The sequence below is a fragment of the Choloepus didactylus genome, chromosome Y, assembly GCF_015220235.1.
Source record: "Choloepus didactylus isolate mChoDid1 chromosome Y, mChoDid1.pri, whole genome shotgun sequence".
Taxonomy (NCBI): Eukaryota; Metazoa; Chordata; class Mammalia; order Pilosa; family Megalonychidae; genus Choloepus; species Choloepus didactylus.
Window position 1 is genome coordinate 54,414,345 of NC_051335.1, and position 26,143 is coordinate 54,440,487.

The 26,143-nt window shown below is 36.7% G+C and overlaps 1 protein-coding gene and 2 pseudogenes across 1 annotated transcript in view; all 3 read right to left on the reverse strand.

Annotated features, from left to right (window-relative positions):
• The window catches only part of LOC119523973, an 84,951-nt pseudogene extending 83,135 nt beyond the window's left edge, over positions 1-1,816 (reverse strand).
• LOC119524142 (coagulation factor VIII-like) overlaps positions 1-26,143 on the reverse strand; it is a gene marked incomplete at its 5' end in the record, with an annotated part of 623,301 nt that overhangs the window by 491,168 nt on the left and 105,990 nt on the right.
• LOC119523974 lies at positions 13,876-14,888 on the reverse strand (annotated as a pseudogene).

A 26,143-nucleotide genomic window follows, 5' to 3' on the forward strand; every position in this document is an offset into this window, starting at 1 on the left:
TCAATTTACTCATATCAGGTTAAAGAGGATGGAACTTAAAAGGAAGAAAGTGATTCATTACAGAGTCTCTATTAGGCTGTATCTAAGCTGTGGCTAATATGAATTAGTAAAATGTAACTATTTTTAGGCCATCTTTTAAAATTGGCAAACCTTCTGCAATATAAGTTTACAACACTAAAATATAGTAGGAATACAAGAATCATTAATAACCATTATTACTTTTCATCTACCAATTTTAGTTGTTTTTCCTCCCAGTAAAGTTGCTTTTGGTAAATCTTTGGTTATATCTCACCAGCTAAGATTCATAAAATCAGCAAGAACATCCTATTTTCTCAAATTATTTGAAAGACCTCCATTAACTTGTCACTTCCATTAATTTGTGCTATTGACAAATACAGTTTTTTAACAACAAATACAGTTGGTCTCTTTTTACAAATACAGTGTAAATTTTTAATTTCATAGGAAATAGAATTTAACATCCAAACAGATGGGATAATCTGAAGCACCTCTAAGAAAGAATATAAGAAATAATCTGAAAATGTGATGATGACAAGATTTAACTCTAAAATGCCCACATTTATCAGAGCTTTCCAGGAAATCACTTATTTTGGTCTGACAGCATAACCACAATTCCTCATCAACTGAAAACCTTTCAAATAACAGGATATCTCTGTGCATCTGAACCTCAGGTAAAACAAATACTAAGTAATAAAATAGCAAGTCACCAGATTTCTAAACACAAAACCTAAAGCAGGAGGAATTTTCCACATGTTCCCTACTGAAAAATATTTTAAAGGGAACACTCATGGTGTTCACTACAGATTTTCTTTACTGAAAAGCTTTTCTTATACCAATAATTTTAAAAAGGCCCAGCTTTCCTTCACTCCTTCTGCCACCAAAAAACAAAAACAAAAATGGATCATGAACAATAGTTTAAAAGAAAATTGTATTATATCTCCTGGATTCTGTTTTTAAAGCAATGCTTTGTGAATTTTAAAAAAGCAAAGGTTTTTTTAAAATTCAATAAAGACTTCCCAATATATTTCAGTATATATTTAATTTAAAATAAATTTCTAAAATAGATTTTTATATAATATGCTTTTTGAACACTCTTATAAACTGTTCATAGAAGTATAATTTGCACAAATTTGAACTTACTCTTACACTTCAGCCCTTGAATGATAAAACTGGTAAAGATATGGAATTTATTAATATTCATGCACAACTCAAGTATAAAAGTCCTGATTAAAAGACTTATTTTTTGATCAAGGTGCTAACTCTGAATATGTTTCAAATGCATAAAAATCATATAGAAGGTATTTCCATATTTAACAAAACACCAACATCAATCATCAGCAGTTTTTTGTGCTATTACACAAAAGAAGTCATTTTAAGTGTTTTAGACATACAAAAATTCAAAAGAAATCCAAACAATTGTAAAGATTAAAGTTTATTCCTATGCAATTCTTTATGTATACCTTTACATTTTCATATTTCATAGATTACCAATTAGCACTTTAAATGAAAATAAACATAAACTCCTAGGAAAATGAAACAATGTTAAATGTGGAAATGCCAACGTCTTTAAATGTAAGCAAGCTTGTGGTTTTTAATCTTGTGGGTTTTTGGATGTTGCTCTTTGGGATTTTTCCCCCTTCTGCCACAAGGTAGATTCATGAATGAAGTCCCACTTTAATATCCTATTTTCTCTCACTTACATGTAGGCTGGAGAAGGTGGTGTTGACTTGGATGTTTTAAGCACAGGAACTGGGAATTTCCAGATAGCAGGAGAGCTCGTTTTCCATTTCAATGGCATGTTGTCACCACGGTACTACAATAACTGTAAACAGTGTTTCCATAACAGACTACCAAATAGGACTTCCATTCCACACTGTACTGACACAGCAGTGGCTGCGCCAAGAACAAGCAAATGATTCTGCCGGTGCCCTTAAACTGATGCTTCCAATCTGTAAAATAGGGCTGCAAGGTACCTCCTTAAAACCTCCTGTCCCCTAAAGCAATATGATGATTCTATCATTCTAACTCAACAATAGTGCCACCTCGTTAGAAAGTGTTGACTGCAGTATATTTTTTTAAAGACTGTACTGTGCACAGCACACAATGCAGCTTTATTTAATAAAAGCAGCTAGGGTTTTTTAAAGCTTGCAATACCATTGTTCTACCTTAACAGGGATACTGCAGCACTGTATTGTTTTCTGCATCTATTAACCTGATTTCTGACCAATAGTAGCAGGAAAAAAAATAGATGGGTTTCATATGAAAATGAAACAACATACCTACTCAGAATACACTTGTCATCCTCTGAACATTCTTCTTTTGAGCTGCAACAATACAAATGGGATATAAACCTCAGCATAGCCTTAGGCCACAGCTAATAGAGATCAGTGACTAAATTCGGCAGCCTGCTTTCCTCTTGTGCAAGCTCTGGCCACACAATACAAGAATGCCATTATGGGAAAAGCCCATTTAAAAAATGCCAGTCCCTCTGTATTCCAGTTAGAAGAAGGCAAACTGTAAGAACAAATATAAACGGCTGCAGAACTCTGCACTCTTCTAGTAGCTTCTGATTCAAGTTGCTCTCCTTTCCCTGTTCTTATTTCCAAGCCAGGATGAGCAAAATCTCATACGATTACAACATGCTGTGGTAACACAAATATCACTCTGTCTTCTGCTGCAGAGAAGCACAGAGTAGCGTGCTCTTAATAGCAGTCCTCAGAGGGACGCTATCAACAATCTAATTCAATGCTGCCCTCGCCTTTTTCTCTCCCCCTTTCCCCTCCCGTTCACCCACCTCTCTCCTCCCCTGTCTCAAACAGCTCACAAATTGCCTAGAGGAAAGACAAATGCTGCTGGCAAAGCAGATGTCCAGCAAGGACAACTCCAAAGCTCGATGGAGGGTTCGGTAACCTCTAGGAGTTAGTGACTGCCAAGGAGGTTAAAACATTGAGCTACTGTCAAAGGAAGCTTGAGGTATTTCATGAAAGCAATGGCAAAAAAAAAAAGGTGTTTTAAAATACTGCCAGAAAATAGCATTGTAAATGCCCCAAAAGTGACTCAGTGTTTTAAGTTCCTCTTTAAAGCACCAATCTAACAAATTTTATAAAGTTATAAAAATTGAAAAGAGGTTAAACCATTATTATGCTGAACTCTATATTTACAAGCTGAAGAATTTTACTTCCAATGTAGGCGAGTCACCAACAACAAATATCTATCTTCATAGCACCCTTCTTCTACCTAAAAACAGAATTATCAATTCTCATCAATGCAACCTTAGTAAAGGCAGAGAGCCATTGGCACAAAAAACTATCTTTAAAAAAAAAATCACTGCAGTGACAAAGAGCTCGTATTTACTTTCAAGTTTGTATCCAAACAATAAGTGCTTTTATCTTAAATAGTTCGCTTTCAGATACTCTTTCCAAATAATGCCTAATTTTTAAAAGATTGAGACTTAGTCCCTTAATTGTTATCTCACTTGTATTTAAAAAGGACAGGTGACAGTTTCTATAATAAGATACTACTTTGAAAAATTTCAAAATATATAATTTAATATACCAGAAATAAGTCTGAAATCAAGTAAGGAAAGCATAAGTACCTCCTTTAAAATACAGACCAATATTTAGGCAAAAGGACAAACTAGTATTTTCCTATGCACACATACACATGCACACAAACACATATAGAGGGAGAGCTTATTTTGAAATAATGACCAATAATACACAGACTTTATTAAATAGATGTCAGCATCACTGCCTCACAAATAATTTTATTCAATCTATCACACACATGTATCATACATACATGCCCACCTCAAAATCTGGTGAAACAACCAAAAGGGTTAAATTGTATTTCCAACTCTTTTCAGTACCCACACACAAAAGTGTTTCATAGAAATCTTCAATGAATGAAGATTTCAATACTTTCATGGCCCAAATATATTTAAAAGTTAAAAAACTACCACAAATATGAATAAGCCATAGTCAATATTTTACATTAGAAGGCTTTGTGATAATTTTTAATGGTTTTGGGCAAAAGGGACTGAGGTACAATTAGCAGTGGCAACTTGGAATCCCAAAGAAAGACACACAGACACACGCAAACACACACACACACACACACACACACACACAACACATCCACACACATCAACTCTGAATATCCCATCCCAGAGTAAGTTCCAAACAAATTTTCAAAAACTGAAGCACCCTCAAACATTTAAAAATATAAAACATAAAACAACTACAAATTAGCTGCATAAAGCACGGAAGCTGGTGTTTTAGAAAGGAGATTCAACCACTTTTCAGCTTTTGAAAATACTACAAGGCAGTAATTACAAATGTGACATCCCCTTCTGAGAAGAAAGACCCCAAAACCTGGTAGTGAAATAAGGTAGTGAAATGTTTTCTAGCAATGTATCTGTCTACTAAGACTACTCAAAATTAATGATTGAGAAATAGGGTTCAGGGTAGAGTTTTCCAAATTTCCAACAAGAAAAGATCACTTTATTGTAAAGATTCTCAAGTTATTATTCTTCTGTGAACAATCAAATGATTCCAAAAATACATATTATATATTTTGGCTGATGTCAGTAGGTTCCCAAGAAATCAACAAATACAACTAATTCTTCTGTGTCAACTTTTAGTCTGGATTTCTCTTAGGCTCAATGTTTAATTCTAGTTTTTGTGTCAATCCAATAATTTGAAAACTTGTTCAAAGTGAAATGAAAATAAGACTGCTTTCCTCCACCCCAACTTCAGCACTCTTAAAGATTCCCAAACCCTAAAAACTTTATATTTGATGGTGAACATTTTTTTATATTCCGTTCTGACTTCTGCTTTAATAAATTTCTCAGTCTTTTGTAACTCTCTTTCATGAGCAAATGACTAATATGCCAAAGCCTTTAAGAAATAATTCCTTTAAGTAGAAATATGGTCCATGAAATATACTTTACATTATAAATTTGTTTAAAACCACAATTCCTCAAACAGCACTTCTAAATAAACTTCAACCAAGTAAAATCACCCCAATTACAAATTAGTAAAATCCAAATTAATCAAATTTCACTATCCTTACAAAACTTCAGTAGCAACTTATGTAATGTAATTACCATTACGTTCCTGAACCAAAAATGTTTTCCCCTCAGAATAAAAGAAATAAAAATGATTAAACATGTATTTTAAATGTAATTTTATGCAGGCTCAGTGTCCCACACTTTAATACTTAGACTGGTAAGTGTCAAAAACTCGGTCTCATCATAGGAAACACTGACTTTGCTTACAGAACACTTGGTTTTTTTTAATGGACAATTGTATAAGATACAATGGAAAGCTCTTCAAAGCATTTTATGAACATTAATCACTTAAAAATACCTAAGAAATGCATATTTCACAGTTGTAATTAAAAAAGACTTGGCCAAAGCCTCAAAAAGAGTCAGTCTTGGCCAAAATCTTACAACATAGAATTAGAACTTTTAGAACTCTTAGAAATCATCTTGATCAGTACCCTCATTTTATAGATGAAAAAGTTTAAGCCCATAGATGTTAACTTGCCCTGCTTCACATTGCCAGCTAGCAGCAGAACTGGAGCTAGAAATCAAGTTTCCATCTTCTGGTCCAGAATTGCCACTCTAGAATACCTACTCTCTGTCCCTCTTCTCAAAAAGACCATTCCATAAGATGCTTGTTTCTGTATGAAGTGAACCACATCCTATTAATGTCTCAACGTACTCTCAAGAAATAAGGACTACAAAAAGATTTTTACTCCTCCAATTATATGTACACTTGAAGAAAGAAGTGGAAGAGAAACACCAAAAATGTATATGTGTGCAGAAAGAACCAGCTTGAAAATCTTAATTCCAGAAGATATTTAAAACAATAAAGGAGAAAAGGGAAAGTAAAAATTAAGCCAGTCATAGCATGGGAAGAAAAGTGAAATATACAGCTAATAGTTCAATTTTTCTCATTTTCAATGTCTCTGAATAACTTTGTAGTAAAATTTAACATGCTGATTGGCTGCTAGTTTGTCACCAATACCATGCAGTTAAATGAACTGGCTAATACATTGTGTATATAATCTCTGACCCCATATTTTCCTTTTATGCTCTAAGAACCGACATACCTTACTTTGGCAAACTTTGATTAATCCTATGGTAGGAACAGCTAAAGATTAATAGCATTTGCCATAGTTTTTGTGAGCAGGAACTGTGCAGTCTTCTCTTTAGTCTTGACAATGTTTCTCCAGACTAATTGGGAATATCCATGTTATTCGTGTTGCTCAGACAAGACTGCAGATCATATCAAATTGTGCACTGTGTTTTTGTTCTGCCAATCAGTAAAAGTACTTGGATGGCAACCAAATAGGACTGTTAAACACTTTAAAACACATGCAAAATAACTTTGGATAGCCAAGCAAAATCCTTACTATTTTAAGGGCTCCTTACTATAGGAAATAGAAATGTACACATTTATGGACATGGATATGGTTAGATATCGATATAGCTATAGATATAGAGACATATAGATATAGATATAGATAGATACAGATATAGATATAGATAGAAATAGCCTTTATTTGTTTCAGGAAATTGAATCTCAAATACATTCAAATTTTTTTCTTGATATTCAGATATATAAACTTGTTATGATCAAAATGGAAATTCCCAGATGTTTCTCAAAGACACCTACATTGGAAAGTCATCATTTCATCTTTTATAAGCAACTTCACAATCATTTCATCTTTTATAAGCAACTTCTTTCCATAACAGAACTGTGTGGATCCTTAGAGCCCCACAAAAGACTTACAAAGACATAGGCTATTTTAACTACATACGCCTTGGATTAATACAGAACCCATCTCTTTTGCAATACAAACAATTAGAAAGACACAGTTGTGCAGGCATATACTCATGTACATGTGTATGTAAATGTATAGGAAAATCCTCATGCCATATAGCATAAATAATGTGAACAGTAGCCTCTTTCCATCCTTAATATTTTCATAGGATAGGAAGAATACTAAATTTAAGGGAGGGAAATGGGACAACAACATGAGGAGTTAGTTGTAATAAGACAGGAAACACTAGCTAAGTTCTCTCAGAGGAGAGAAGAATAGGAGTGAGGAAGGTAAAGACTGGCTGGAAGGGGAATGGAAAGCCAGAATGGTAGTAATTCCTGATACTTATATGGCACCATGTATAAAGTGGATCTGATGGAGTTTATGGAGCAAAGACAGGATTCAGGTTGAGACGGCAAAACTAGGGAGGGACTAAGTAGAGGACAGGAAAGACCCAGGTATTGAGGACCCAATGATTCTGCCTATGCTTGCTGGAAAAAGATAGGCACTTAATGGGAAGTTCAGAAGTGCTTGCCCATCCTTCATCCTTTTGCTTTCCGGCATTACCTATCTCCTTTATGGCCTCTTTTTTTAGGGGAGCTACCCTTGAGTGTTTCGTTCATATGATTCCTAAATCCATAGGCCCATGTAAGTCTACTGTAGAGATGCAGAAACTAAATTAATTCTTAAGTAATCACATCTATTTTTTAAATGACTTAAACTCCAAACAAGTATGTTTGTGCGTCTTGGGAGTGATGATAAAAATCAATGATTTTAAAATCTATAATATTTTAAATTATAATATTTTAAAATACATGATTTTGCATTACCACCTTTAAATTGCTCAAAAAAGCAATATAGAGAGACAGTTTTATCATCATCAAATAGGGATAATGTATCCAATGCTCCAATAATAGGTCACACTCCTAAATACACCCTATGCTCCAAGCAATATTTTCTCTCCCTGAGATGCCCTCCCAAAATTCCTATTCCTTCAAGACAGAATCCCTAAACTCTGCCTTCCCTCATATCCCAAGACAATTTAGAATCTCTTCTTTTTGCTCCAGGGCGAATTTGTACATAGTTCATTTTTGTCATGCATCCCACTATAGATAATATCTATTTTCCAAGTAGACAATAAACATCTTGTGGGATGACACTATGTCTTTTTTTTCAATTCAGTTTTAATGAGATATATTCACATACCCTACAATCATCCACAGTGTACAATCAATTGTTCACAATCATATAGGTGTGCATTCATTACCAAAATCAATTTTTGAACATTTCATTACTCCAAAAAAATAAAAATGAGAACAAAAATAATAGTAAAGAAGAACACTCAGAACATCCCATTCCCCCCCCCTCCTATTATTCATTTAATTTTTGTTCCCATTTTTCTACTCATCTGTCCATACACTGGATAAATGGAGTGTGAGTTGACACTATATTTTTTACTTTTTATCTTCCTAATTGAACACCATTACCAGCACACTGGAAAGGATTCAATAAGTATTTGTTGAATAAATTAAAAGGCAGGTTTATAAGCAGAGGAGTGATTCAATCAGATCTGTATATGGAAGCCAGGATATTACTTGAAAGTTTTAAAACATTGTTATCGCATCTGTTATTACTTGAAGAAGAATCTAGGTAAGAGGAATATTTATCTGTATATATGCTCATGTTAGGCTTTAAAATCCTTAAAATTATATACATATCTATATAATACCTATATAATATATATAATCTTGTTAAAAATAAGTACATAATGAAGAAAATCACCCAGAATACATGCTTTCTTAAATAAAATAAATAAATTGTTTGTAGTGAATTTTCTAATGAAAAATCTCTGCTCTCATCTTCCTCTATCCAATAAAGATAATTTATCTGTTTAGTCATCTCTCAGCAACTTCCTAAGTATCTCCTTAAATTACCTTGGGTAAATAAAACAGCCAAGCCATTGTTAGATTTTTCTGATGTGCCTGTAAATGAAATCTGAAAACTTATAACAATAGTCATTTAAAATGCACAGTGTATACTAAAAGAAAAGTTAAGACTATGGGTTCACTGACAAAAACACATATTTATATAAAGCTCTTCAAAAAGTTTCACTACTTTGTTTTAATAGTGGTGGCATCAACTAAAGAAGCAAGAGTACAAAAAGTGCATGAAGTTAATGTAAACAATACTGCAACAACATAATACTGCCATCTTAATTTTTTGTAAATCCTGCACTATTTTGATAAAAGTAAACAATATTAATAATATTTATTTGTAACAGTTGAAAAACTTTTCAATAATAAGCCCATCACACACTAAATCTCAAAAGGCATGCCAATTAAAAAAAGTAACCATTTGGTATATTTTACATTCATTCAGGAAGACTTACGTTTTCATAAAAATCTAAGGTCCCAAAATATCATTAGAACAATATATCAAGACATTTCCCTCAATATTCCAATTCAAAATAATGAAATAATGCTACTACCTTGAAAAACTTATATTTATATCCTTTTATCTAAAAAGTTGTAGCATTCACATATATGCCATAACTTTATAGTCAGAAATGAGACCTAGGAGATTATCTGGTTGTCCCATCTGCACCTCCCTGAGTATCTGTAAATCTTGATTATAAAATATTCACAATAAAATAAAGTTTTGCTAACCAGAAAATCACACTCTCATGGAAACCTAATCCTAATGATTCATTAAGGTTATACAACATCTCTTAAATTTTCCATAAAAAGACCCTTTATTTTCACTTGCTTTATTTTTAACTACAAAATGAATGAGAAAATCTTATACTTCAAAAAAGACTCAACTTTACACTTGAATTTTATGACCCATGGCTATAACATGTGTTTCAGTAGTTTTCCTAACAGTATAGTTTATAGTCACAATATTTGCTTACTATTTGGTGCCAAAGAGGCTTATCAACCTGTCCAATAACTCTAGTTCCATGACTATTTCAAGATCCCTCTCATTTTTTAAACTTAGAATTCTCCTCTTTGGTGATTTTAAGTTTTACAAAACAAGGGTGCAAGAACAGCTTTACTATAAGATGCCAAGTATATGGTGGTAAGTCTAAACTATAGAAGCTATCTGAAGTGTGCACAATTTAAAATTGCTATGATTGCAAAATATATTTATCACTTAGATTCAAAGTCAATGATGTAAAAACATCAACTCATGTTATATTAAGTTTTCATGTGTTGTGATATAATAACAGTATTTTTAAGCATTATATCTAACATTATTACTTAGAAGCAATGATTTTCTAATATGGGAGAACCATTTCTTCTCCTTTATCTTGTGCTCTATTACTAACTAGAGTAAATGCAATTTTGATATGAGGGGAAAAAAATCAGCTGGAGGCAACTTAAATTTGGGTTTTCCTGTCTACTTCAACTATTATGTTCAGAACCCCTTAATGTCTTCATAATTAAACATATGTTTTAAATAATCAGTTATTTCTTATGGAAATCTGAAGCCATATAACACTTGAATAAAATACATGTCCCTCTAGCTAGCATTTATTTATTCATTCATTTCTTATTCAGCTTGATCTAAGTCAGAGACACTGTTGAGCATTTTTATACTTGTACCACAGAGTCCGGCCATTTTTTTGAATTCCTATGGTACTGTTCAGTCATTAACTGAAAATATTTATGGTTAGAACTTTCCAGAAATATCAACTTTTTTGGTCCAGATTTGTAAAACACAAACAACCTTTTATTCCAAAAAGAGAGAAAAGTTCAAACTGAAACTGAAACTCTAAAGTGGGAACAAGTATCAGCGAATTCACCATTCTGAACTAAAATGTGCTTGTTTAAACTGAGACCTCTTTAGATTATTAGTCATTACTAATAGTGCAAGATAGACTCTTCAAACTTCAAAAACACCAAAACCTATCAATTCACTATGCCTAGCTCAAAACTTATACAGAGGAGGTGCTTGCTGAATTAATCCAATGATCAATAAGTACTGAGAAATCATGGCTTTGCTGGATGTTACAAATATACACAAGAACACGTGTTCCCTGGCCACAGGACTTTTGCTTTCTATTCAAGCAGACTGGATATTCACAGACGAAAACTGAGTGAGCATGAACAAACTGCTAAAGTAAAGCCTTAATTGATCTCAAACCCTGAATAACCTAGTTTTCCGTAAAGTCTTTAATACTAATTTTAAATTTAAAACAATTGGGAGAAGGTAACTCTTAAAAATATCAAAACTTACTTTTTTTCACCTTTCCATGGAAATCTTTCTGCCCTTTGCCTTCTTTAAGAGTCCAAAATGAACACAATCAAGCCTTTTTAGCATACCTCACATACAACATAATACATAATAGACATTGTGATACGCTACAGATGTAGATACAGCAATATGTGCAAGTAATATTTGTCAGTCTTCACCCTTGCCTGCCTCCTTCCCCAACTGTGCTGGTTGATAAACCTTTGACATGGAACACGGATGCTACTGAGTGAAAAGTGCCCCTTCTTTACTTTACAATACATATACCTTTAAAACATATGCTCTCAAACTTCAGCTTTTATAAGAATCACCTGGGGTGAAAGTTTAAAATGTGGAATTCTGGGGGTGGTGCCCAGTATTCTGCATTTTAAACAAGTACCCCAACTAGTGATTATCACACCTGATGCAATAAACCTGGAGGAACACTGCTTTAAAGTCAAGGTTGCTAAGCCATGCTAAAGATATCACAGCTATCGTGAGACAGTGGTTTCTCTCTCAGTCCCTGGCCTTCCTCAGCAATTCAGCATTGGCTGCTCATTGCCAGTGGTCAGTACACACTGTCCATAGCCATTATCCTACCTGCCCAAGCTCCAGATCCTTCCAAGTCTGAGAGAGCCTGAAAGTTGGCTGATAAATAAACACAGAGGCAGACAGACAGACAGATGTAATGTGGGAGGTTGTGAAGTACAGCAATGAGAAAACTAATGTAGCATAAAATATGTTGATTGTGCAATACAAATAAAAAAAGTTAAAAACTTGTTTCAAACTTAATTCAGGATACTGAATGCAGAATGAGGGTGGAACTAGGCACCAGTGGTCTGATTGTAGCTCTGCCACTAACTAGGTTTGTGATGTCCAGTGTTATTTTCCCTCATCCTTAAAAGAGGGAAAACGCCACCTTTCTTACCTATCTCACAGTAATGTTCTGAGAACAAACTGAACTTACGTTTGTGAAAGCACATTGAAAGACCTAAAGCACAATACAATAATGTATGATATTTTTAACAGAAGAATGTATTGTCTTTCTCTTTTTTTGTCTTAATAAATACAGAACCTAGTCATTCATGTAACTTCCCTTGATGACTAAATATCTTCTAGTAGCTCAGGGTCTTTTTTTTATGAAAACAAATTCTCATGAACAGAAAGAGGAAAATGGACATACCCTGAAGTTGATTTTTTGAATATATCCTTGACATCAGCTTGTTTTAAAGACAATTGCCTCCGTCTCCCGAAAGTGGAGTGAAAAAAAAAAATATAATAGTGTTCTGATTTTTTCTAGCCCTAATCCCCTTGGAAAGAGTAATGAATGGACCATCATCTCCCCCTGGATTCTTCATGTTAACAGGCTCTGCTCTACTGAGATTGGATGTACGTTCTTTTTAAATAGGCTCTTTATAAAGTGAAAGTCAAATGAATTGACTAAACACATATTTGGTATTTTCCATTACAGGCAGCCAACCCTAAAGGAGCTGGTCTTATGAAAGGCAATTGTCATTTCTAGAACAAAGAGAGAAATTAAAGGTATCTTAATTTGTTTCAAATCTTGCCTCTGTTTGACCACAAACATCACACTTGTCAGTGTGAAATCAGTGGATCATTTTTCTATGAATGTTTATTTACCAATGTGGCAGATTGTCGGGGACAGGGAGAGTATCTGTTGAGGAAGACCAGACTTTTGGTTGGTTTTGCTTTGTTGTAACTAGAAAACCAGATCAGGGAGGTCCCCCTGTGGAGTATTTCTCAAGTTGAGAGCTCACTGTCCAAATTCCCAACCTTAAATTCATCCCATTGAATAAACCATTGCTCTCTTCAGCTGATACATTTTAAAATGCAAATACCCCTGAGAGGAATGATACATTAAACTAAGATCATTTTACTGTGGATTCCTCTACTGGATGGCTTTGTCACTCAAGTAAGGCCTGAGGTTGTGTGATTTGAATGCATTTGACTTATACCTGAGTCTGGGCAGGGACTGAAAGGGAGAAGATGAATTTAGGAAATGGACTGTGAGAAAGCCCAGAAGTAGCTTCACTTGTTTGTCATTTTGCTTGAAGTCGACCTTAAGAAACTTGATGAGGTGGTGGGAATGTTGGGAGTTATGATGGAAGAAAGTGGGAAACCAAAGATGGAGTTTGATGCCAAATTCGCTTGCATTACATAGGATTAGATAGCCTGAGTGTTCTTCACAAATAGCACTGTCCAGTAGAAGCCCAATGTGAGTCACATATTCATTTGAAATTTTCTAGGAGCCACATTTTAAAAAAAGCAAACAGAAACAAGAAAAATTAATTTTAATATTATATTTTGCTTAAAATAATATACCCAAATCATTATCATTTCATCATGTAATCAATATGAACGCTATTAAGCAGACAATTTAATTTCCTCTTTCATACCGGGTCATGGAAATCTAATGTGCACTTTACACTTCCAGCACATCGCAATTCAGACGATAAATAGCCATCAGAAAGATGATCCATATTTCAACCTCATAACATTTGGAGTTGACAAAATAGATTTGCACATCCAAATTGTTCCAACTCTGCTTAGAAGTTTAGCAGTAGCTGAATCAAGTATCAGCTTTTTAAAAAATTTTTTATCTTGTATGTTTTTCACTAATACATTGAAAAAATTATAGAAATTATCTCTTAAGGATATGCATATTATTTCCAACTGGGTTAACTCAGGTTTTTCAAGAGAATATTTGTGAGCATTTACACAAAACAATGATTTTCTGCCTTTTCATGAGCTATAACTTTAATTTGCAAATCATCAAACTTTTTTAGAAATAATTTCCACTACAGATTCATAATCAGCATCATCCTTCAGTGACTGTACAAGATCATCTAGTAGGTACTCTCCCTGCATAAAAGTTTCAAGATCATGCAACAGCTTGTTTATTCTGTGATCTGTGATCTGGTTCTGTTGGAAATTATATGTTCTTATTTTCTCTGTTTGGCTTTTAGTTCCAATATGAATCTTTCTAGCATTGTATCTTTTACTTGTTTCTTCTTCTGGGTGCATGCTGTAAAGTTTTGCATGTATCTTTTTCACAGCCACTTCTGTTTTTCAGTTTAAATCTCTCTTGCTGAAATTCAAAGACAACAGTTGGCAGATGAACTATCCAGACTGCACTATCCTTGGTGTTTACATGCTGCCCACCAGCTCTACTGGCTCACATAGTATCAATTCTCAAATCTATAGGATTAATCACCAGATTAATTTCAGTAGGTTGGGGTAATATTGCCACAGTCGTGGTGCTAATATGGATATAGCCTTGCTTCTGCATCTTTGGCATTCTTTGTACACTGGCATTCTTTGCACACCTCCTTCAAATTTCATATACATATAGGCTTCTGAACCCTCAATACTGGCAGAAACATGTCCAAGGCCAGCTCTAAGATCAAGTCATTTTCATTTGTTTCTTCTGAGGGAACCAAAAGTAAAATAATCTGCTGCTTCAACTGAGTTATTTCTATTTGAAACAAAGTTATTTCATTCTCTGCAAGTCTCCTTAAGTCTTCATTCTCATCAGGCAGCAAAGGCTCTGTCTCCCACAGCTCCTGCTCCTTCTCACCCAGCAGTTTGGCCAACACTACTAGCTTGGGCCCCCTGACCCGCAGCGGTGTTGCAGACCCTGCCTGGTGCTCGTGGAAGGTTCTCAGGGGCCCATGGGCAAACAGCCCCTCCAGGGGTGGGCTTCCATAGCTGACGGAATACAGGGCCAGGCCAGGAGCCCCACAGGCCCAAAGATGCCAGGCAGTGCCAAGTATCAGCTTTAACATTTAAATCAATCAAAATTAATTAAAATTTAAAATGCAGTCCCTCAGTCTAACAATCCACATTTCAGGTGCTCAAAGGCCACAGTGGCACCTGTATTGGACAGTGCAGCTCTAGGGTGTGAGAAATGAGGGGCCAAAGCCACTGGGTGTGAGTCTCAGGTTCACAGTGAGTATTTCTCGGTGCATTTTGCTTTTCTCAGAAGCATAGACTATAATTTGTATGCCTGGACAATACTATTGCACATTCATTCCCCGCTAACCACAGGGCAGCCCCATCAGAGAATAGCATGGATCCCTATAAAATCTGTCCTTCTGCTTGTGAAAAAGACTGCAACAAGCTCCTTAAGGGCAGGACCTAGAACACACTCATCCTGTAGTGCCTTGCCCAGAGCTTGGCCCAAAGTAAGGACCCTGTCAAATCTTATGGATTGAAAGGACTGCTCTCCTGACAACTGAGCAAGAGACACATTGTCACGTGCTCTCTGATGTGAGCTTCATTCACCCTGGGCATTACCTAAGAAACCAGTCAACAGACTGAGTGCCTGACTACTGTCTGTGATAGACACACATGGCCAGCTCACTGCCTATCCCCACTTCCCAATAAATGTGCCTACTGGATATTTCTGAAGTTTAGTTAGCCTGTACAATGCAAATTTTCTTCTCAGGAGTGTGAGGCTATACAAGTCTCTTAAAGTGAATGAGTCAAACCTTAAGCAAGCCTATAGGCACTAAGCACTTTAAGAAAGGAGGGAGGGGAAAGGCCCCACCAAAGGAGGATAAAGGAAGAATACAGATAGGGACTATGGTGGTTTGAAACTGTAGGTACCCCAGAAAAACACATTCTTAAAGTTAACTCATTCCTGTGTGTGTGGGCCGTTGTAAGAAGGACCTTTTGTTGAGGCTATTTCAATTAAGGTGTGACCCACCTCATTCAGAATGGGTCTTAATCCTCTTACTGGCATCTTTTATAAAGACGAGAGAGAAAGCCATGGAAGCAAGAAGCTGAAATCAATGAAACCTGGAAGAGAAGGGAGAGACCAGCAGACACCATGTGCTTTGCTGTGTGACAGAGGAGCCAAGGATCACCAGCAGATGGTATTCAGGAAGAAAGCATCACCTTGATGATGCCTTGATTTGGACATTTTCCCAGACTCTAACTGTAAGTAAATAAATTCCCATTCTTCAAGTGGAACCATTTCATGGTATATTGCTTTCAGCAGCCTAGAAAACTAAAACAGGGACAAAGAGGCAAAAAACCAACAGTGCCTCTCATATCATTTGGCTCTCAGCTGGCACTGATGGCATATAATACCTCTTGTGTATCCTATAAAATACTGAATGCTTCCAATGGGGGGTTAGGGGAGGTCGTTTAGAGTAAAAACAAAAAGAATTATACCCACTTGGATGGCTATAATAAAAAATAGGAAAATAACAAGTTTTGGAGGGAAATTGGAGAATTGGAACACTCAGACATTACCAATGGGAATGTAAAATGTTATGGCCGTGGTGGAAGATAGTTTGGTGGTTCCTCAATAAGGTAAACACAGAACTACCATCTAGGTATATACCCCAAAGAATTGAAAACAGGTATTGAAACAGACACTTGTACACCAATGTTTTATAGGAGCATTATTCTCAAGAGTCAAAAGGTGGAAATGACCCAAATCTCTATCAATGGATGAATGGATAAACAAAACTTTGTATATCCAGACAATTGAATGTCTTTGAGTCATAAAAAGGAATGAAGTACTGATACATGCTATAACACAGATGGACCTCATAAACATTAGGCTAAGTAAAAGAAACCAGACATGAAAGGTCACATATTGTATGATTCCATTTATATAAAATTTCTAGAATAGACAAAACCATAGGGACAGAAAGCAGATCTGTGATTGTCAGGAGCTGGATGGGGATGGGGAGCAGGGCATGGGAATGAGTGCTTAATTCATATGGGGTTTCCCCTTATGAAAATATTCTGGAACTATAGAGTGGTAACGCACAACACTGTGGATGTACTAAAAGCCACTGAATCGTATGTTCACTTGAAAATCGTTTAAATGGTAAATTTTATGCATATGTATTTTACCACAAGATTTTTAAATGTGAAAAAGTAATTCTAAGGGATGACATTTATTTTTGGCCAAAATGAGATGGAATTTTAATAAAAAGGAAGTTGAACAACTTCTTTCCTTTCTTCTAGGATTTTCTTCCCTTTCACCTATTTTTCTAAAAAGTGTAAGGCTTATATGTATTCTTACAATTCCTTTGTTTGTTCTTAGAAGACTTTGTTCCCATTTTTATTTAATGCAAGTGAGCTGAGCAGTAAGTCACATTTTCAACAAACTTTCATTTTAACGATGCCTGCCTACCATGCGCCAACAACCATGAACTTGATACACATTTTCTTGTGTAACATAGGAGAAGATTTTAAAATTAGAAACCCTAACAATATTGCTAAAGACTGATTTTTCAAAGGAGAAAAGTGATTTGGAAATGCCTGAGGTAACTGTGAAAGAGCAACAAAATGAATCTAATTTGGAAACTTGTATGTTCATCTTGCCAGATGCATCCATTCACCACAACAATGAATCCTTACTGAGTCCCTACTATGTGATAGAAAAGTGATCTAATCAAGTCTTCCTGAAGTCAGTTGTGAGGGGATAAAAGTCATGCAGTCATTGAAGCAAACATAAATAATAATCTACAGATGGGAAGGATTAAAAAGAAGGGTGTGTTTTAAACCACTGGGGGTATGGAATTAGAGACAGACAAGATTGTTCCATCCATTTCTATACAGTTTATTTTTAATATCTCTTCCCTTCTATAAAATACACTGGAGTCCCACTGTTTCACCCTCCTTGGGCCATGGAACTGCTTGGTAATAGCTAGTCCATGATTCACCACAGTGTTTCTGGCACTGGCAGTAACTGAACACTGCTGGACCTGGTCCAAGGTGTTCAATGCCAGACTCCACGTTCTGTACTGTATAGAGAGGGTCACGTGATGGTGGGGCCCGTATGTCATGTTCTGCTTTCAAACCTTCTACTTTTCTCTTATTGTGTAATACAATTTACAGACAAGAAAAAAAGAATGAATTAACTCAAATCCCCTCAACAGCTACTGGTGCCCAAGAGTTTGAGGTAGATGTTAAGAGGATACGGCACAAGAAGGACTTTTTTTTTTTTTTAGAGTTCCATACAGATGTATCACTGGGACCTGAAATAAGAAAATGCTGAGAAAAACAGCAACCGCAACTTCTAGGTTGGCAAAGAGAGCAAAAATTACATAAAAAAACAAGTGAACCACACCCCAAACCTGACAGTTTCTGCTCAGTGATAGAAGCTTCTGATAAGCGTCTGTGCTCACGCTTTTTGGCATGGCTATTTATCATTTATAAGTTCAAATATGAAAACAAGACAATAAGTCAAATATAAAGCAAAGATGGTAAGCAGTTGCTGGAAGACTGAACAAGAGGAAAGGTGAATTATAAAGGGCTGGAAAGAGCAAGGGCTGATTTCCTCACCCTCTTTCTTCACACAGGCTGAGTGGAGTCACTAACATTTGCCATTTCAGTTTATTGGTTAACCTCTCTCATACACCCTTGCTTCAGATACATTCACCCATATGTAAAATTGTCAGTCCCAAATAATAGGTTCAAAATGTGTAAGATTAAAATGATAAAATATTATCTTGCTGCAAGGGCACTCTAGGGTATATAAAAGGGCATCCATATCCATTGTCTCATTTGGTATTTAACACTGATAGTTTGAAACTTTTTCATTATGCATCTCTCTGATATGTGTATGGTCACACTAAAATTTTCTAGGTAAATGCATTCTGTATTTTATGAATGCTTCACTGTCAGTAAATTAACTTTGGCAGTAGCCTTAAAATGCCAATCCTTACAAGAAAGGCAAAATTATAACAAACAAGCGAAAAATACCTCCCATTAAAAGCTCTGTTGGAGGCCATGAAAATCTTTGTTAATGATATATGAAATGGACTTGGTATTCAACGGCAACAATGGGCCGAGTGGCTCAGTATACTGCCCTAAGTTTAGGTAGAGCCTCCTTTGGGATAAAAAGAAATGATGGAACTTGTGTTTGGAGGACCTTATCTTCATGCCAACGTTTAGCATCTACATACTTCTTAAAATATGAAATCTTCACCTCTGTGAGCAGCCTACCTGACTAACCCCTGACTGGGACGGTAAGTCAGCCTAATGGCACCTGTACAAACAGATATGTGGTTGTGATCCTGTGCTCAATAGGGCTCTTCTAACATGCAAGTAATGTTATAGACATGCCCTTTCTTTCAGTCAAACAAGTAACTTAGGACTTAGAGGAAACAGCCCACAAGGGATTTTTTGCAACGAGGGCGGGGAGGCGTTCTTTCTCCGGTTGTGATAGAGGAGAAGATAGAGGGAGAGGGCTTTTTTCAATAAATACACTATTTATAAGAAACTCTGAATGCTCTAATAAAATGGAAGAGAGAAGCACATTTACCAGGAGCAGAAAGATTTATTCACCCATTAAAGCACTCTTGTTACCTCTGTTTTCGTTTGAGATATTCGTATCTGAATACCTCTGCATTCCGGCTTCTCCTCTTGCTGGATTTTGAAGTGAAGTTTCTACCCTGCACTCATGAGGATGCTGTCAGCTAAATGATCTATCATGCTATTGCCAGTTTTGCATTGAGACTTCACAGTAGGGTGAAATCAGAGAACAAAATGGCTGAGGGGGATGAATTTGTTTAAATATAGATAGTGTGGGAAGCAGGCAAAATGGTAAGAAAAATGATGGAAAACATAGGATGTGTAAATTCACCTATCTTTAAGGCAGATCCATTTCAAAGCTTTCCACAGCATGAAAGTCATTGTGTGATGCATATGAGTGTTTAGACTAGTGAAATACTGTAATCGGGTTACGATGAAATGCCAATACTTCAGCCTACCAACTGTGAGCACTGATATGTATCTACTGCATGTATCTAAACTACATGAATACATCGAAGGCTACTTATGAAATGAAGCTTGATTTTATATTTAAAGCAGAAAAATGCTTTTAGAAAACCCAACCACCACAAATCCCAAGCAAAAGAAATAAGGGCGATCAGAATGAAGCCTGTAATATTTTCTACCAGATGATGTGACAGCCTATTCTGCATGTGTGGAGTCCCATATGCAATGCAGGGGCCCAGAGAGAGAAGGAACCCTGTATTGTAAACACTGCAACAGTGGTTTGCCAGCAAGATATGCAAGGAGAAAGCAGGCAAGTCCAGGTTCTGATTCAAAATTGAACCTCTTCCGTTTAATCTTGGCAAGCATGCAATGCCTACTTCTTTTAATATTGATATTACATTTAAATGCAAGTTTTGAATGGCAGCTCTCTAAAGATTTGACTGATGGAAATGATCTACTCTTACAAGGGCAGATCATGCTTGCTTAAAAGGCAATCATCTAGAGGTGGGCGGGGCAAGATGGCGGACTGGTGAGCTGTATGTTTTAGTTACTCCTCCAAGAAAGTAGGTAGAAAGCCAGGAACTGCGTGGACTGGACACCACAGAGCAATCTGACTTTGGGCATACTTCATACAACACCCATGAAAAGTTGGAACTGCTGAGATCAGCGAAATCTGTAAGTTTTTGTGGCCAGGGGACCCACGCCCCTCCCTGCCAGGCTCAGTCCCATGGGAGGAGGGGCTGTCAGCTCCAGGAAGGACAAGGGAGAACTGCAGTGGCAGCTCTTATCGGAAACTCATTCTGCTGATCCAAACTCCAACCATAGATAGACGGACACCAGACACCAGAGAATCTGAGAGCAGCCAGCCCAGCAGAGAGGAGACAGGCATAGAAAAAAACAACACGAAAAACTCCAAAATAAAAGCGGAGGATTTTTGGAGTTCTGGTGAACATAGAAGGGGGAAGGGCAGAGCTCAGGCCCGACCTCAGGCCCTGAGGCGCATATGCAAATCCCGAAGAAAAGCTGATCTCTCTGCCCTGTGGACCTTTCCTTAATGGCCCTGGTTGCTTTGTCTCTTAGCATTTCAAAAACCCATTAGATCTCTGAGGAGGGCCCTTTTTTTTTTTTTAAGACTTTTTTCTTTTTCTAAAACAATTACTCTAAGAAGCCGAATACAGAAAGCTTCAAAGATTTGCAATTTGGGCAGGTCAAGTCAAGAGCAGAACTAAGAGAGCTCTGAGACAAAAGGCAATAATCCAGTGGCTGAGAAAATTCACTAAACACCACAACTTCCCAAGAAAAGGGGGGTGTCCGCTGACAGCCATCATCCTGGTGGACAGGAAACACTCCTGCCCATCGCCAGCCCCGTAGCCCAGAGCTGCCCCAGACAACCCAGTGTGACGGAAGTGCTTCAAATAACAGGCACACACCACAAAACTGGGCGTGGACATTAGCCTTCCCTGCAACCTCAGCTGATTGTCCCAGAGTTGGGAAGGTGGAGCAGTGTGAATTAACAAAGCCCCATTCAGCCATCATTTCAGCAGACTGGGAGCCTTCCTACACAGCCCAGAAGCCCAGAATCGCCCTGGGGGGACGGCACTCACCTGTGACATAGCACAGTCATCCCTCAACAGAGGACCCGGGGTGCACAGCCTGGAAGAGGGGCCCACTCGCAAGTCTCAGGAGCCATACGCCAATACCAAGGACTTGTGGGTCACTGGCAGAGACAAACTGTGGCAGGACTGAACTGAAGGATTAGACTATTGCAGCAGCTTTAAAACTCTAGGATCACCAGGGAGATTTGATTTTTAGAGCCACCCCCACTCCCTGACTGCCCAGAAATACACCCCATATACAGGGCAGGCAACACCAACTACACACGCAAGCTTGGTACACCAATTGGAACCCACAAAACTCACTCCCCCACTCACCAAAAAGGATAAGCAGGGGAGAACTGGCTTGTGGAGAACAGGTGGCTCGTGGACGCCACCTGCTGCTTAGTTAGAGAAGGTGTACTCCACGAAGCTGTAGATCTAAAAAATTAGAGATAAGGACTTCAATTGGTCTACAAATCCTAAAAGAACCCTATCAAGTTCAGCAAATGCCACGAGGCCAAAAACAATAGAAAATTATAAAGCATATGAAAAAACTAGACGATATGGATAACCCACCCCAAGCACCCAAATCAAAAGATCAGAAGAGACACACCACCTAGAGCACCTACTCAAAGAACTAAAGATGAACAATGAGACCATAGTACGGGATACAAAGGAAATCAAGATGACTCTAGAAGAGCATAAAGAAGATATTGCAAGAATAAATAAAAAAATGGATGATCTTATGGAAATTAAAGAAACTGATGACCAAATTAAAAAGATTCTGGACACTCACAGTACAAGACTAGAGGAAGTTGAACAACGAATCAGTGACCTGGAAGATGACAGAATGGAAAATGAAAGCATAAAAGAAAGAATGGGGAAAAAAAATTGAAAAAATTGAAATGGACCTCAGGGATATGATAGATGATATGAAACATCCCAATATAAGACTCATTGGTGTCCCAGAAGGGGAAGAAAAGGGTAAAGGTCTAGGAAGAGTATTCAAAGAAATTGTTGGGGAAAACTTCCCAAATCTTCTAAACAACATAAATACACAAATCATAAATGCTCAGCGAACTCCAAATAGAATAAATCCAAATAAACCCACTCCGAGACATATACTGATCACACTGTCAAACACAGAAGAGAAGGAGCAAGTTCTGAAAGCAGCAAGAGAAAAGCAATTCACCACATACAAAGGAAACAGCATAAGACTAAGTAGTGACTACTCAGCAGCCACCATGGAGGCAAGAAGGCAGTGGCACGATATACTTAAAATTCTGAGTGAGAAAAATTTCCAGCCAAGAATACTTTATCCAGCAAAGCTCTCCTTCAAATTTGAGGGAGAGCTTAAATTTTTCACAGACAAACAAATGCTGAGAGAATTTGCTAACAAGAGACCTGCCCTACTGGAGATACTAAAGGGAGCCCTACAGACAGAGAAACAAAGAAAGGACGGAGAGACTTGGAGAAAGGCTCAGTACTAAAGAGATTCGGTATGGGTACAATAAAGGATATTAATAGAGAGAGGGGAAAAATATGACAACCATAAACCAAAGGATAAGATGGCTGATTCAAGAAATGCCTTCACGGTTATAACGTTGAATATAAATGGATTAAACTCCCCAATTAAAAGATATAGATTCGCAGAATGGATCAAAAAAAATGAACCATCAATATGTTGCATACAAGAGACTCATCTTAGACACAGGGACACAAACAAACTGAAAGTGAAAGGATGGAAAAAAATATTTCATGCAAGCTACAGCCAAAAGAAAGAGGTGTAGCAATATTAATCTCAGATAAAATAGACTTCAAATGCAGGGATGTTTTGAGAGACAAAGAAGGTCACTACATACTAATAAAAGGGGCAATTCAGCAAGAAGAAATAACAATCGTAAATGTCTATGCACCCAATCAAGGTGTCAAAAAATACATGAGAGAAACACTGGCAAAACTAAAGGAAGCAACTGATGTTTCCACAATAATTGTGGGAGACTTCAACACATCACTCTCTCCTATAGATAGATCAACCAGACAGAAGACCAATAAGGAAATTGAAAACCTAAACAATCTGATAAATGAATAAGATTTAACAGACATATACAGGACATTACATCCCAAATCACCAGGATACACATACTTTCTAGTGCTCATGGAACTTTCTCCAGAATAGATCATATGCTGAGACATAAAACAAGCCTCAATAAATTTCAAAAGATTGAAATTATTCAAAGCACATTCTCTGACCACAGTGGAATACAATTAGAAGTCAATAACCATCAGAGACTTAGAAAATTCACAAATACCTGGAGGTTAAACAACACACTCCTAAACAATCAGTGGGTTAACGAAGAAATAGCAAGAGAAATTGCTAAATATATAGAGACGAATGAAAATGAGAACACAACATACCAAAACCTATGGGATGCAGCAAAAGCAGTGCTGAGGGGGAAGTTTATAGCACTAAATGCATATATTAAAGAGGAAGAAAGAGCCAAAATCAAACAACTAATGGATCAACTCAAGAAGCTAGAAAATGAACAGCAAACCAACCCTAAACCAAGTAGAAGAAAAGAAATAACAAGGATTAAAGCAGAAATAAATGACATAGAGAACAAAAAAAAATAGAGAGGATAAATATCACCAAAAGTTGGTTCTTTGAGAAGATCAACAAGATTGACAAGCCCCTAGCTAGACTGACAAAATCAAAAAGAGAGAAAACCCATATAAACAAAATAATGAATGACAAAGGTGACATAACTGCAGATCCTGAAGAAATTAAAAAAATTATAAGAGGATATTATGAACAACTGTATGGCAACAAACTGGATAATGTAGAAGAAATGGACAATCTCCTGGAAACATATGAACAACCTAGACTGACCAGAGAAGAAATAGAAGACCTCAACCAACCCATCACAAGCAAAGAGATCCAATCAGTCATCAAAAATCTTCCCACAAATAAATGCCCAGGGCCAGATGGCTTCACAGGGGAATTCTACCAAACTTTCCAGAAAGAACTGACACCAATCGTACTCAAACTCTTTCAAAACATTGAAGAAAAGGGAACACTACCTAACTAATTTTATGAAGCTAACATCAATCTAATACCAAAACCAGGCAAAGATGCTACAAAAAAGGAAAACTACCGGCCAATCTCCCTAAGGAATATAGATGCAAAAATCCTCAACAAAATACTTGCAAATCGAATCCAAAGACACATTAAAAAAATCATACACCATGACCAAGTGGGGTTCATTCCAGGCATGCAAGGATGGTTCAACATAAGAAAATCAATCAATGTATTACAACACATTAACAAGTCAAAAGGGAAAAATCAATTGATCATCTCAATAGACGCTGAAAAAGCATTTGACAAAATCCAACATCCCTTTTTGATAAAAACACTTCAAAAGGTAGGAATTGAAGGAAATTTCCTCAACATGATAAAAAGCATATATGAAAAACCCACAGCCAGCATAGTACTCAATGGTGAGAGACTGAAAGCCTTCCCTCTAAGATCAGGAACAAGACAAGGATGCCCGCTGTCACCACTGTTATTCAACATTGTGCTGGAAGTGCTAGCCAGGGCAATCCGGCAAGACAAAGAAATAAAAGGCATCGAAATTGGAAAAGAAGAAGTAAAACTGTCATTGTTTGCAGATGATATGATCTTATATCTAGAAAACCCTGAGAAATCGACGATACAGCTACTAGAGCTAATAAGCAAATTTAGCAAAGTAGCGGGATACAAGATTAATGCACATAAGTCAGTAATGTTTGTATATGCTAGAAATGAACAAACTGAAGAGACACTCAAGAAAAAGATACCATTTTCAATAGCAACTAAAAAAATCAAGTACCTAGGAATAAACTTAACCAAAGATGTAAAAGACCTATACAAAGAAAACTACATAACTCTACTAAAAGAAATAGAAGTGGACCTTAAAAGATGGAAAAATATTCCATGTTCATGGATAGGAAGGCTAAATGTCATTAAGATGTCAATTCTCCCCAAACTCATCTACAGATTCAATGCAATCCCAATCAAAATTCCAACAACCTACTTTGCAGACTTGGAAAAGCTAGTTATCAAATTTATTTGGAAAGGGAAGATGCCTCGAATTGCTAAAGACACTCTAAAAAAGAAAAACGACATGGGAGGACTTACACTCCCGGACTCTGAAGCTTATTATAAAGCCACAGTTGCCAAAACAGCATGGTACTGGCACAAAGATAGACATATAGATCAATGGAATCGAATTGAGAATTCGGAGGTAGACCCCCAGATCTATGGCCGACTGATCTTTGATAAGGCCCCCAAAGTCACTGAACTGAGTCATAATGGTCTTTTCAACAAATGGGGCTGGGAGAGTTGGATATCCATATCCAAAAGAATGAAAGAGGACCCCTACCTCACCCCCTACACAAAAATTAACTCAAAATGGATCAAAGATCTCAATATAAAAGAAAGTACCATAAAACTCCTAGAAGATAATGTAGGAAAACATCTTCAAGACCTTGTATTAGGCGGACACTTCCTAGACTTTACACCCAAAGCACAAGCAACAAAAGAGAAAATAGATAAATGGGAACTCCTCAAGCTTAGAAGTTTCTGCACCTCAAAGGAATTTCTCAAAAAGGTAAAGAGGCAGCCAACTCAATGGGAAAAAATTTTTGGAAACCATGTATCT